Source organism: Nomascus leucogenys, chromosome 11 (assembly GCF_006542625.1).
Source record: "Nomascus leucogenys isolate Asia chromosome 11, Asia_NLE_v1, whole genome shotgun sequence".
Classification (NCBI taxonomy): Eukaryota; Metazoa; Chordata; class Mammalia; order Primates; family Hylobatidae; genus Nomascus; species Nomascus leucogenys.
The window spans coordinates 25,959,791-25,971,831 of NC_044391.1; positions in this window are offsets into that span (position 1 = coordinate 25,959,791).

Below are 12,041 nucleotides of genomic sequence, written 5' to 3' on the forward strand. Positions count from 1 at the left end.
GGCTACTTGAGAACTACTTTAGTTTTCTGATTTATCTGCAATATAACTCTTGAGTGTGTTGCCTCACAGTTTTTTTTAAGCCATTGTTCTAGGGGTTACAATTAATAGTCTACTACTATCAAGATTTTACTACTTCCAGTGGGATATGGATGCATCACCACCATTTAGGTCATTTTACTCTCTCCCTTTATAGTTGTCTGAAAATATTCTACATTCATTGAGAACCAAAGCAGACATTATTATAAGTTTTGCTTTTAACTATTAAACTCATTTTTCAAATCACAAGAAAAAATTATTTATTAAACTTATATTTATTCTTTACATCTTTCTTCATATCTGATGTTCTTAGTTGCAACAGAACTAAGTTCTTAGTTCTGTTATCATTTTCTTTCTGTACAAATAATTTCTTCTAGCTATTCTTTTATTCTGCCAGTGATAAATACCCTTAGTTGTTGTTTTGTTGCTTTAAGTCTTCAAATGTATTGATTCTTCTTATTCTTGAAGGATATTTTCACTGGATATAGAATTCTGGGTTGATGATTCTTTTCTTTCATCACTTAAAAATGTTGTACCACTTCCTCTGGCCCTGTGATTTCTGATGAGTAATCTGCTATTATTTGAATTATTGTTGCCCTGTAGGTATTGTCATTTTCTTCTAACTGCTTTCAAGATTTTTTCTTTTGTCTTAAGTTTTCACAATTTTGACAGTGATGTATTTGGCTGTTGATCTCTTTGAGTTCACTGTGTTTGGGGTTTTCTCAGCTTCTGGAATATGTAAGTTTGTGTCTTTCATCACATTTAGGAAATTTGTAGCCATTATTTCTTTAAGTATTTTTCAGTCTTGCATTCTTTTTTCCCTTCTTCTAGAACTTTGATGACACAAAATGTTAGAAGAATTGTTATAATCTCATTGGTGTATAGGGCTCAATTTATTTTCTTTCTGTTTTTTAAATTGAACACTTCCTGTTTATTCGTCTTAAAGTTCACTGATTCTTTTTTTTTTTTCCATTGGGCAGCCCCAAAACCAGGATATGTTCAGAGAGGCTCCCAGGTTCACTGATTCTTTCCTGGCCATTTCTAGTCTGCTATTGTGCCCACCTAGTAAATGTGTTTAAATTTAGATTATTACATTTTTCAGTTATAAAATTTACATTTTATTCTTCTTTATATTTTTTTTCTTTTTTTTGTGACATGGTCTTGCATATGTCATCCAGGCTGCAGTGCAGTGGTGCAATCATAGCTCACTGTAGCCTCTGACTCCCAGGCTGAAGCAGTCCTCCCACCTTCAGCCTCCCAGGTATCTGAGACTACAGACACATGCCACCACATCTGGCTAATTTTTTAAAAATTGTATAGAGACGAGGTCTCACTATGTTGCCAAGGCTCATCTTAAACTCCAGAACTCAAATGATCCTCCTGCCTTGGCTTCACAAAGTGTTAGGATTATAGGCATGAGCCACCATGCCCTACCACATCTTCTATTTCTTTGATGATATTTTTTATTTTTTCATTTGTTCCAAAAGTTTTCATAATTGCTTGTTAAAACACTTTTTGACAGCTTCTTGAAAATCACATTCAGACAATTACAGTATCTGTGTCATCTTGGCATTAGCATCTATTGATCATCTTTTCTCATTTGAATTTAGATTTTCTTAGTTCTTGGTATGACCAGTAATTTGGAATGTATCCTGGACATTTTGAATATTGTTTTAAGACTCTGGTTCCTATTAAATATTCTACTTTAGCAAACTGTCGAGGTTCAAAATGCATATCCTGACACTCTTTTTGTGAGTTGTAGTGCAAATATTAGCCTAATTTAGTAAGACTTTACCATGCTACACTTCTGATCTCCTCCATTTCTGTGTTACCCAGATGACAGCACTGCATCCCATAGTCTTTTAGCACTAGCTGGATAGTTGGAGGGGTGCCACTCTTTACTACATGGAAGACTTTAGAAGACAAGATTTTACCTCCTGATTCAGCTGGTGATGGTTACCTCCACATTACTGAGTGGGGATTATAAGTCAGAGCTCTACACATAGACTCTGTGGGCAAGCAGCATCTTTCTTTCAGCTCCAGGAAAAGGGTTGAAGTCAAAGTTATTCCCAAAGATTATTCAGGGAGGAGTCCTGCCCATTCCATCAAAGGACATGTAGAAGTCAGAGTTCTGCCCACAGACCCTGGAGGAAGGAGCACCTTCTTGTTACTAGGAAGGGCAGGGCAGAATACGATGCTCTGCCCACTGGTTCTGCCACTGCAGAGCCATTGTGATGGGGGAGACATATGGTGTTTGCTTGGTATTCACCCAAAGAACAGGCAGATATGATTAAAGGGTTTCTGTCTTTGGGCTGCTTCTTTCCTCATCCTCTGGCTAGAGAAAGCTGACTTTTCTTGGGAGCTATTTTCTGTCAGTGACTCCTGGTGTTTCTAGATTGTGGCTGATATGGTTTAGCTGTGTCCCACCCAAATCTCATTTTGAATTGTAGTTCTCATAATCCCCACATGTTGTGAGAGGGACCCAGTGGGAGGTAATTGAATCATGGGGGCGATTACCCTTATGTTGTTCTCGTGATGGTGAGTTCTCATGAGAGCTGATGGTTTTATAAGGGGCTTTTCCCTCTTTTGCTTGGCACTCCTCTCTCCTGATACCTTGTGAAGAAGGATGTATTTGTCCACCATGATTGTAAGTTTCCTGAGGCCTCCCCCAGCCATGTGGAATTGTAGGTCAATTGAACCTCTTTCCTTTATAAATTACCCAGCCTTGGGTATTTCTTCACAGTAGCATGAGAATGGACTTGTACAGTAAATTGGTACCACAGAGAGTGGGATGCTGCTGTAAAGATACCTCAAAATGTGAAAGCGACTTCAGAACTGGGTAACAGGAAGAGGTTGGAACAGTTTGGAGGGCTCAGAAGAAGACAGGAAAATGTGGGAAAGTTTGGAACTTCCTAGCAACTTGGAGGGCTCAGAAGACAGGAATATGTGGGAAAGTTTGGAACTTCTTAGAGATTTGGTGAATGGCTTTGACCAAAATGCTGATAGTGATATGGACAATGAAGTCTAGGCTGAGGTGGCCTCAGATGGACATGAGGAACTTGGGAACTGAAATAAAGGTGATTCTTCCTATGCAAAGAGACTGGCAGCATTTTGCCCTTGTCCTAGAGATCTGTGGAGCTTTGAACTTGAGAGAGATGATTTAGGGTATCTGGCGGAAGAAATTTCTAAGTGGCAAAGCATTCAAGAGGAAGCAGATCATAAAAGTTTGGAAAATTTGCAGCTTTACAATACAGTAGAAAAGAAAAACCCATTTTCTGGGGAGAAATGCAAGCCAGCTGCAGAAACTTGCACAAGTAATAAGGAGCCAAATGTTAATCACCAAGACAATGGGCAAAATGTCTCCAGGGTATGTCAGAGACCTTCGAAGTAGCCCCTCTCATCACAGGCCCAGAGGCCTGGGAGGGAAAAATGGTTTCCTGGGCTGAGTCCAGGGCCCCCATGCTCTATGCAGCTTAGAGACATGGTGCCCTGCATCCCAGCTGCTGCAGCTCCAGCCATGGCTAATAGGGGCCAATGTACAGCTCAGGCCATTGCTTCAGAGGGTGCAAGCCCCAAGCCTTGGCAGCTTACATGTGGAGGATGTCCAGGCAGAGGTGTGCTGCAGGGGCAAAGTCCTCATGGAGAACATCTGCTAGGGCAGTGCAATAGGGAAATGTGGGGGTGGAGACCTCACACAGAGTCCCCACTGGGGCACTGCCTAGTGGATCTGTGAGAAGAGGGCCACTATCCTCCAGACTCCAGAATGATAGATCTGCTGACAGCTTGCACTGTGTGCCTGGAAAAGCCACAGACACTCAATGCCAGCCCATGAAAACAGCCAGGATGGAAGTTGTACCCTGCAAAGCCACAGAGGTGAAGCTGCCTAAGGCTGTGAAGGCCCACCTCTTGCATCAGCGTGCCCTGGATGTAAACATGGAGTCAAAGGAGATCATTTTGGAACGTTAAGATTTAACAACTGCCCTACTGGATTTTGGACTTGCATGGGGCCTGTAGCCCCTTTGTTTTGGCCAATTTTTCCCATTTGGAATGAGTGTATTTACCCAATGCCTATACCCCCATTGTATCTAGGAAGTAACTAACTTGCTTTTGATTTAACAGGCTTATAGGCAGAAGAGGCTTGCCTTGTTTCAGATGAGACTTTGGATTGCAGACTTTTGAGGTAATGCTGGAATGATTTAAGACTTTGGGGACTGTTGGAAGGGCATGACTGTGTTATGAAATGTGAGTACATGAGATTTGGGAGGGACCAGGGTGGAATGATATGGTTTGCTTGTGTCCCCACTCAAATTTCATCTTGAATTGTAGTTCTCATAAACCCCACATGTCATGGAAGGAAGCTGGTGGGAGGTAATTGAATCATGGGGGTGATCCTCATGCTGTTCTTGTAATAGTGAGTGTGTTCTCACAAGATCTGATGTTAAAACCATCAACTAAGTGTGGCTTAAAAGAGGCTTTTCCCCTTTTTGGTTGGCATTTCTCTCTCCCGCTGCCATGTGAAGAAGGACATGTTTCCTTCTCCTTCTGCCATGATTGTAAGTTTCCTGAGGCCTCCCGAGCCATGTGGAACTGTTAGTCAATTGACCCTCTTTTCTTTATAAATTGCCCAGTCTTGGGTATTTCTTCATAGCAGCATGAGAATGGACTAATATAGTGGCCTTCTCTAGCACCCAGGCCAAGGTATTTATGAGGCAACAAAATACTCAGGAAGCTCACCTCCAGGTTGTTTCTCAAGTTCTGAGGTTTCTAGCCATTTTACCTTGTTAGTTCCTCCTTTCAAAGTCTTCTCTGTGATATAAATACACATATTTTTGGTCCAGGATTCTTTCCTGTGATCAGTGGGAGGAATAAAATGGAATGTGTTTACTCCATCTTATCTGGAACCAGAAATCTCCAGAGCAGCCCCCTTTGTAATAGCTTGTTCTTATTTATGCTCTTTTATTTAAAAAAGTTCTTTGTTTTTTTTCTAAGACATCTTGTTATAGCACCTATTTATAATTTTAGCAGGTTCCCCCCCTCATATTTACGTCCCTTAAAAAAAATTTTACCTCTGTGACAGTAAATTTTCAAATGGCTTATCTTTCTGTTATTTCTAGTTATTTAGTATTAAAACAAGAGTTTTCTACTTGGGCCTAGTCAGTCATCTAGAACGAGAAGATAATGAATGTTTTTCCAGTGACCTTATTTATACGTAAAAGGCTTACATAACATGGAACTCATTTAACAAATCATGCTTACTGATAATTATGAAATTATATGCAAAAAATACTACTTTTAGCAAAAATGTATGCATCAACTAGTATTATCATTTGAATAACTAAAACTGGGATTATTCTGGTTTTGCATATATAAAGACATACACAAACACAAATTGAGCTATTGGATTGAGCTGCTTGTGAGAAATTAGATAGCTATTGATTTGGGAACTATTGTAATGGTTAACTCCATAGCAATAGTTGAGATTATACAAAAGGTGAATGAGAAGGAGAAAGGAAAAAAATTTAGGTGAGAATCCTAAGGGAAACCCAGAGAAAAGAGAAATAAGGGAAGTCTCAGGGAGACTTTTTTTTCTTTTTCTTAAGAGACAAGTTCTTGTCTTTTTTTTTTTTTTTTTTTTTTTTTTTTTTTTTTTTTTAAGAGACAAGGTCTTGCTCTGTCACCTTGGGTGGAGTACAGCGGCATGATCATAGCTCACTGGAACCTTGAACTCCTGGGCTCAAGCAATCCTCTTGCCTCAGTAGGGCCCAAAAGTGCACACCACCACACCTGGCCTGTTTTTTAAATTTTTGTAGAGAGGAGGTCTTGCTATGTTGCCCAGGCTGCTTGTTACCTCCTGGCCTCAAGCGACCCTCCTGCCTCTGCTTCCCAAAGTGCTGGGATTACAGGCATGAGCCTCTGTGCCCAGCCAGGAGAACTTCTAAGATTTGTCACAGATTTAAGAGGAACACTGGAGGATCTGTGATTGATACGGTTTGAATCTGTGTTCCCACCCAAATGTCATGTTCAATTGTAATCCCCAATGTTGGAGGTTGGGCCTGGTTGGAGGTGATTGGTTCATGGGGGCAGTTTCTAATGGTTTAGCACCATCCCTTTAGTGCTGCTCTTGTGGTAGAGTTTTTACAAAATCTGGTTGTTTAGAAGTGTGTAGCAGCCCCTTTCTCTCTCCCTTCCTCCTGCTCTGGCCATGTGAAGATGTGCTCACTTCCCCTTCCCCCTCCACCATGATCGTAAGTTTCCTGAGGCCTCCCCAGCCATGCTTCCTGTGCAGCCTGTGAAACTGTGAGCCAATTAAACCTCTTTACTTTATAAATTACCTAGTCTCAGGTATTTCTTTATAGCAGTGTGAGAACAGACTAATACTGTGACCTCCATATTACTTTTGAAATAGAAAGAATTGAATCATTTTGAAAAGCACTCCTGGATTTATACAAGTTGTCTTCGATCTAATCATCTGTTAGAATAATTACTATAAGTTATCATTTTGCCACTGAAGTGAACATGGACAGCTTGAGAAAGAAAAATAAATTATGACAGCTGCAGAGATGTAAGGATTTTAACTAAAGTGGAAAAGATGCCCTAGTGCATTAAGTAGTTGAGACAAATTATTTTATCTGATGATTGTGAGTTTTAGACAGATAGATAAAAATTTTGTAGCTTAGTAAAAAAGAAATCATTTTGACAGGTTTCCAACAGTCATTTTCCAATTTTCTAATAAATTTCTAAGATGAATTTGTTTATTTACTTTCTTCATCCTTGACTATACAGTTGAGAATATGAACTTAGAAATTGTCTGTTAAATCTTTTTGAGTAAGTTGAAAGCTAACACTTAGCCTACACCATTAGGTGAAGTTTAATTACTTTAAAAATTCTGAGTTACATTATTTGAAAATACATACATTTATATAATTTTTCAGTAATTACAATAACATTGGGGGTGACTAGTAAAACATTACTAGAGATTCTGTTAGACCTAGATTGATAAATAAATTAAAGTGACAATTAGCAGCTTGTGAGTAAATGATGCTTGAAAACAACAAATGCAAATAGTGCTTGAAAATAATGCTTAAACATTGCCCATATTTTGTAATTATTAATTAGCAAACTACTCTTTCACAGATTGGATTAAGGCAGCTTCTCTGCAGTTAATGAAATTATCATAAATTTAAAATTAGTCTAGCCTGAATTATATTCTGTTCTAAAGTGAAAAGCTTGATTTATCTTTTACATTTTTAACACTTTTAATTTTATCCTCCTGAAACCTTCCCTCAAGTCTGACTATTTTGTTACAGTTAACCTTTTTCCCCATGAGACACATCAATAGTAAGGTTGAATGAAATCGAGATTCTTTTAAATGCATTGAGAACTCATTTAAATGACTGGTACAGAAGTTCTGTGCACCAGCTTGGAAGACATTTTTATGTTACCAATCTTGACTTACAAATATCTCAATTTCTACAAACTAGAGAAAGGTAAGACATTTTATGTTTATTGACAACAATAAGTTATTTTTCTCAATATAAAATTCTAAATGAAATCCTATAAAGAACATTTAACAAAATCTTTAGACTACTTTATGGCTGGATATCTTTAGGAATACAGCTACCTTCTGAATTTTCTGTTATAGGGGAAAATTAAATGACACCTCAGAAGAATTAGGAAAAGATTAATACTACAGGATGAAATAGTTGAAAATAACACACTTGGCTCTTTTCTATTTCTCTCCAAATATGACTTTATACCTAGCATTTCAACATACAGAATTATCCTTATTATAGCCATATTTTACTCTAGGCTTACCCAGAGTCCAGCAAGGCACAACTGGGGCTGGTGTGGATGCTACTTATAAGAAATATAATATAAATGGCATCCTCTGGAGCCTCTGGCTCCCAGGCTAGATACTGAGATGTCAAAGATCAATATGATATGCTCAGTTTAGTTAGGGAAAATGTATATAAGTAAAAATAATTTCTATGTAATGTAAAAAATGACAGAGAAATATGTTCAAAATACTATGGTAGTGCAAAAGAAGAATTTAGAAGTCTAGAGGAATCATCCCAGACTCATGATCTTGTTCACTTAAAAAAAAAATTTTCTGACACAGGGTCTTGCTCTGCTGCCCAGGCTGGAGTGCGGTGGCATGGTCATAGCTCACTGCAGCCTTGAACTCCTGGCCTCAAGCAATCCTCCCTCCTTAGCCTCCTGAGTGGCTGGGACTACAGGCACATGGCACTATGCCTGGCTAACTTTTAAAAACTTTTTTAGAGATGGGGTCTCACTATGTTGCCCAGGCTGGTCTTGAACTCCTGGCCTCAAGTGATCCTCCCACCATGCTTGTTTGCTTTTGAAGACAACCAAGACCAGGTGCAGTGGCACTCACCTGTAGTCCTAGCTACTCGGGAGATTGGGGTAAGAGGACTGCTTGAGCCCAGGGGTTCAAGGCTGCAGTGCACTATAATTACAACTATGAATAACCACTGTACTCCAGCCTAGGCAACATAATGATATGCTGTTTCTGAAACAAACAAACAAAAAGACAACTGAATGCAAGTCTTCACAATTAGAATAGTGCAATTTAAGTATGATAATAAGCTGCCATTTACTGGACTCTTATCATGTCCTAGGCCCTATACCAAGTATTACCACCATGTTTTAATCAACTGAGCTATCCAGCCACCTCGGTTATGCCAAGTATTTAATGTCCCCTGCTTTTTATATAATTCATACAACAATCTCATGTCATCAGTATTCTTATCATCCCTATTCTACTTATAAAGATTTTGGAGTTTCAAGAGATAAAATAGCCAGTCAAAGCTACGCAGTTCTAAGAGGTGAGGTGGTGTGATGGGGAGTTGGGTTTAAAGGTGACGGCATACAGCAGGGGCCCTTTAACATGATAGAATGTTTATAGTGCCTGATCACTGTGCAGGGAATGGGTATATTATGACCAAGTTTAGATTTATGGACTATTCAAGTATATTTTTAGGAAGCTAAGAAAAATGAAAGAAACCGGCCGGGCGCGGTGGCTCACGCTTGTAATCCCAGCACTTTGGGAGGCCGAGGCGGGCGGATCACGAGGTCAGGAGATCGAGACCACGGTGAAACTCCGTCTCTACCAAAAATACAAAAAAATTAGCCGGGCGTGGTGGCGGGCGCCTGTAGTCCCAGCTACTCGGAGAGGCTGAGGCAGGAGAATGGCGTGAACCCGGGAGGCGGAGCTTGCAGTGAGCCGAGATCGCGCCACTGCACTCCAGCCTGGGTGACAGAGCGAGACTTTGTCTCAAAAAAAAAAAAAAAAAAAAAAGAAAAATGAAAGAAACCAAATCCAGTCTTGAGGAGTCCTAAGTCTAGTTAGGGAAAATGGATATTTGTAAACATAAATTTATGGAATCCAAAAACAACAGTGAAATATGTTCAAAATACTATGGTTGTGCAAAGGAAGACATTTTTATCTTACCACCCTTAACTTATAAAGAACTCAATTTATACAAATTAAAAAAAAAAGACATTTTATGTTTATTGCCAATGTATTAGTCCATTTTCATACTGCTATGAAGAAATACCCAAGACTGGGTAATTTATAAAGAAAAAGAGACTAACAGTTCCACATGGCTGGGGAGGCCTCACAATCATGGCAGAAGGCAAAGGAAGAGCAAAGGCAAGTCTTACATGGAGGCAGGCAAGAGAGCATGTGCAGGGGAACTCTCTTTATAAAACTATCAGATCTTGTGGGACTTATTCACTATCATGAGAACAGCATGGAAAAACCTGCACCTATGATTCAATTACCTCCCACCGGGTCCCTCCCATGACACATGGGGATTATGGGAGCTACAATTCAAGATGAGATTTGGGTGGGGACACAGCCAAACCATATCAGCCAACAATAAGTTATTTGTCTAGAACCACAAGATAAAGAATGATTTTTTTCTGTGAACTTATATATATGTAAACAGCTTACCAAATGTAAAAATTAAGTTACTTAAATCTCATTTAACAAATCATGCTTATTGAGAATATAAAATCATATGCAAAGAAATACTAATTTCAACAAAAATACATGCATCCATTAATACAGCATTTATTAATGTTAGAGGCAGTGGTTTTTGTGGCAATAATATAGCCTACTGCTACCCTCTTCATATCTGGATACAAATCCTGACTCCACCAACACAGCTTGTGTGACCCTGAGGAAGTTACTTAATTTCTGAACCCTTATTCCTTTTCACGAAAATAGATGAATTACTTTTTGTGAAAGCTCAGTAGTGGATGGGTGGGGTGTGGGGAAAAAAAGAAAACTCAGTAGTAAGCACTTGATAAATGTTAAATTTCTTACTATTGGCCTCAGGGAATGGGATAGGGTATGCTAGAGGACAGAGATCACAAGTCCTCAGAAACATTGTAAAATTGTGTGTGTGTGTGTGTGTGTGTATGTGTGTGTGTGTGTATGTATGTGTTTATAGACCTATACAGAAGATGTGAACTTACACCTACACACGTGCAAAAACATCATATTATTTAATAAATTTTAAATCAAATTTAACTTGATCTCAAGCCACCGTCGTGTCTTGGATGGGAGAAAATCTAAGCTCAGTCATTGCTGATACTTTCCTAGCCCCACCTGTGGGCAGTACAAAGGTTCCTGAACTTTCCAGCGGGGCTCACATAAATGGATTCGTAGTCTACGCTCTGCACAACCTTAGGGGCACCATTCACATCTCAAGAGGCTTGACCACATTCTTGGAGCAGGAGAGAGGAAAACTCCAGCATGAAACAACTCACCAATTAACATTTCAATAAATTATGCAGCCACATACATTTTTTTTGAGGGAAGAAGAGAGCCCATACCTTTCATTAGATTCTCAAAGCAAAGAGGGAGCCTGATTTGATCCAGCAAAAGAGATGGGTGTCAAACCTCTGTGCTCCACAAAGCAGGAAAACATCACATTTGCATTGATTATAGAGCCTTTTCATAGTGCTGACACATCTATGAGCTTTGAGTGGCCTCATTATTTTTTTATTAAATTGGGTTGGGGGGGCCCCATTCAACCTAAATGCAGATGGAGTCATTGTGAATGAACTGCAACATACACAATAGATAATAAATTCTGGGAAATGAAATCTGTCATCAGTCCACTCTTTTACACAACAAAAACCAAGATGGGGTATAACATTGAGACTTGAGGCAAAAAAGTCTCCAAGATAAAGAGGCAGAAATTGCATTCATTGACTTGTAAAGCATGTGAAGGCGGGCCTCTTCTATGAACAGAACAGGAAAGGGCCAGTACTAATTCAGTAAAAACTATATAAAACCACTGAACAGAAGACCACGCATGTAATGGAGGGAGCTTGTGGAATGCACAATGGTTTCACAAATAAATGTGGACACCTGAATGGTAACATCATTATCAGCCACATCTTCAAATACAAGGAGAGAGAAAGCACTTTCAGAAGAGTAGTAGGAAAAACACTCAAGTTAATGAAGAAACCCTGCACTAAGTCATATCTGTCATTTTAAGTGCTCATTACAATGATTATTTTTAACCGTCATTTAATTTTGTACAAAATTCAATTGATCAGACATAGAGCCATGATTAATCACTTGTGTATGACTAGACGTAAGTGGGTACTAATGAGCAGTAAACGCATGTCCAAGTTTTTAGCATTGTTCTTACAATAAGTAGCGTCCACTTTCTGCATCTTATTGCCTTTGGATGAATCTGGAAATCCCTATTTTGTGACAGTTCAATTTAGTCTTTTGTTGCTTTGATTCCAGGGTTCTTTAACAATTTTAAAAAAATCAGTGCTCTTAGAATTTTTGACATGCTGTACAATCATACTTTCCATTTCTTTATCAGTACAAAAAATAATTTATCTGTAAGAGAGTTGAAGTTTCTTCACCAGTGTAAGGGCGGCATGGGGGCAATACAAAGTTCATTCCATTTGTTTGGAGCTGGGTAGATTTAAATTATATAAGTTGTGTCTTCATT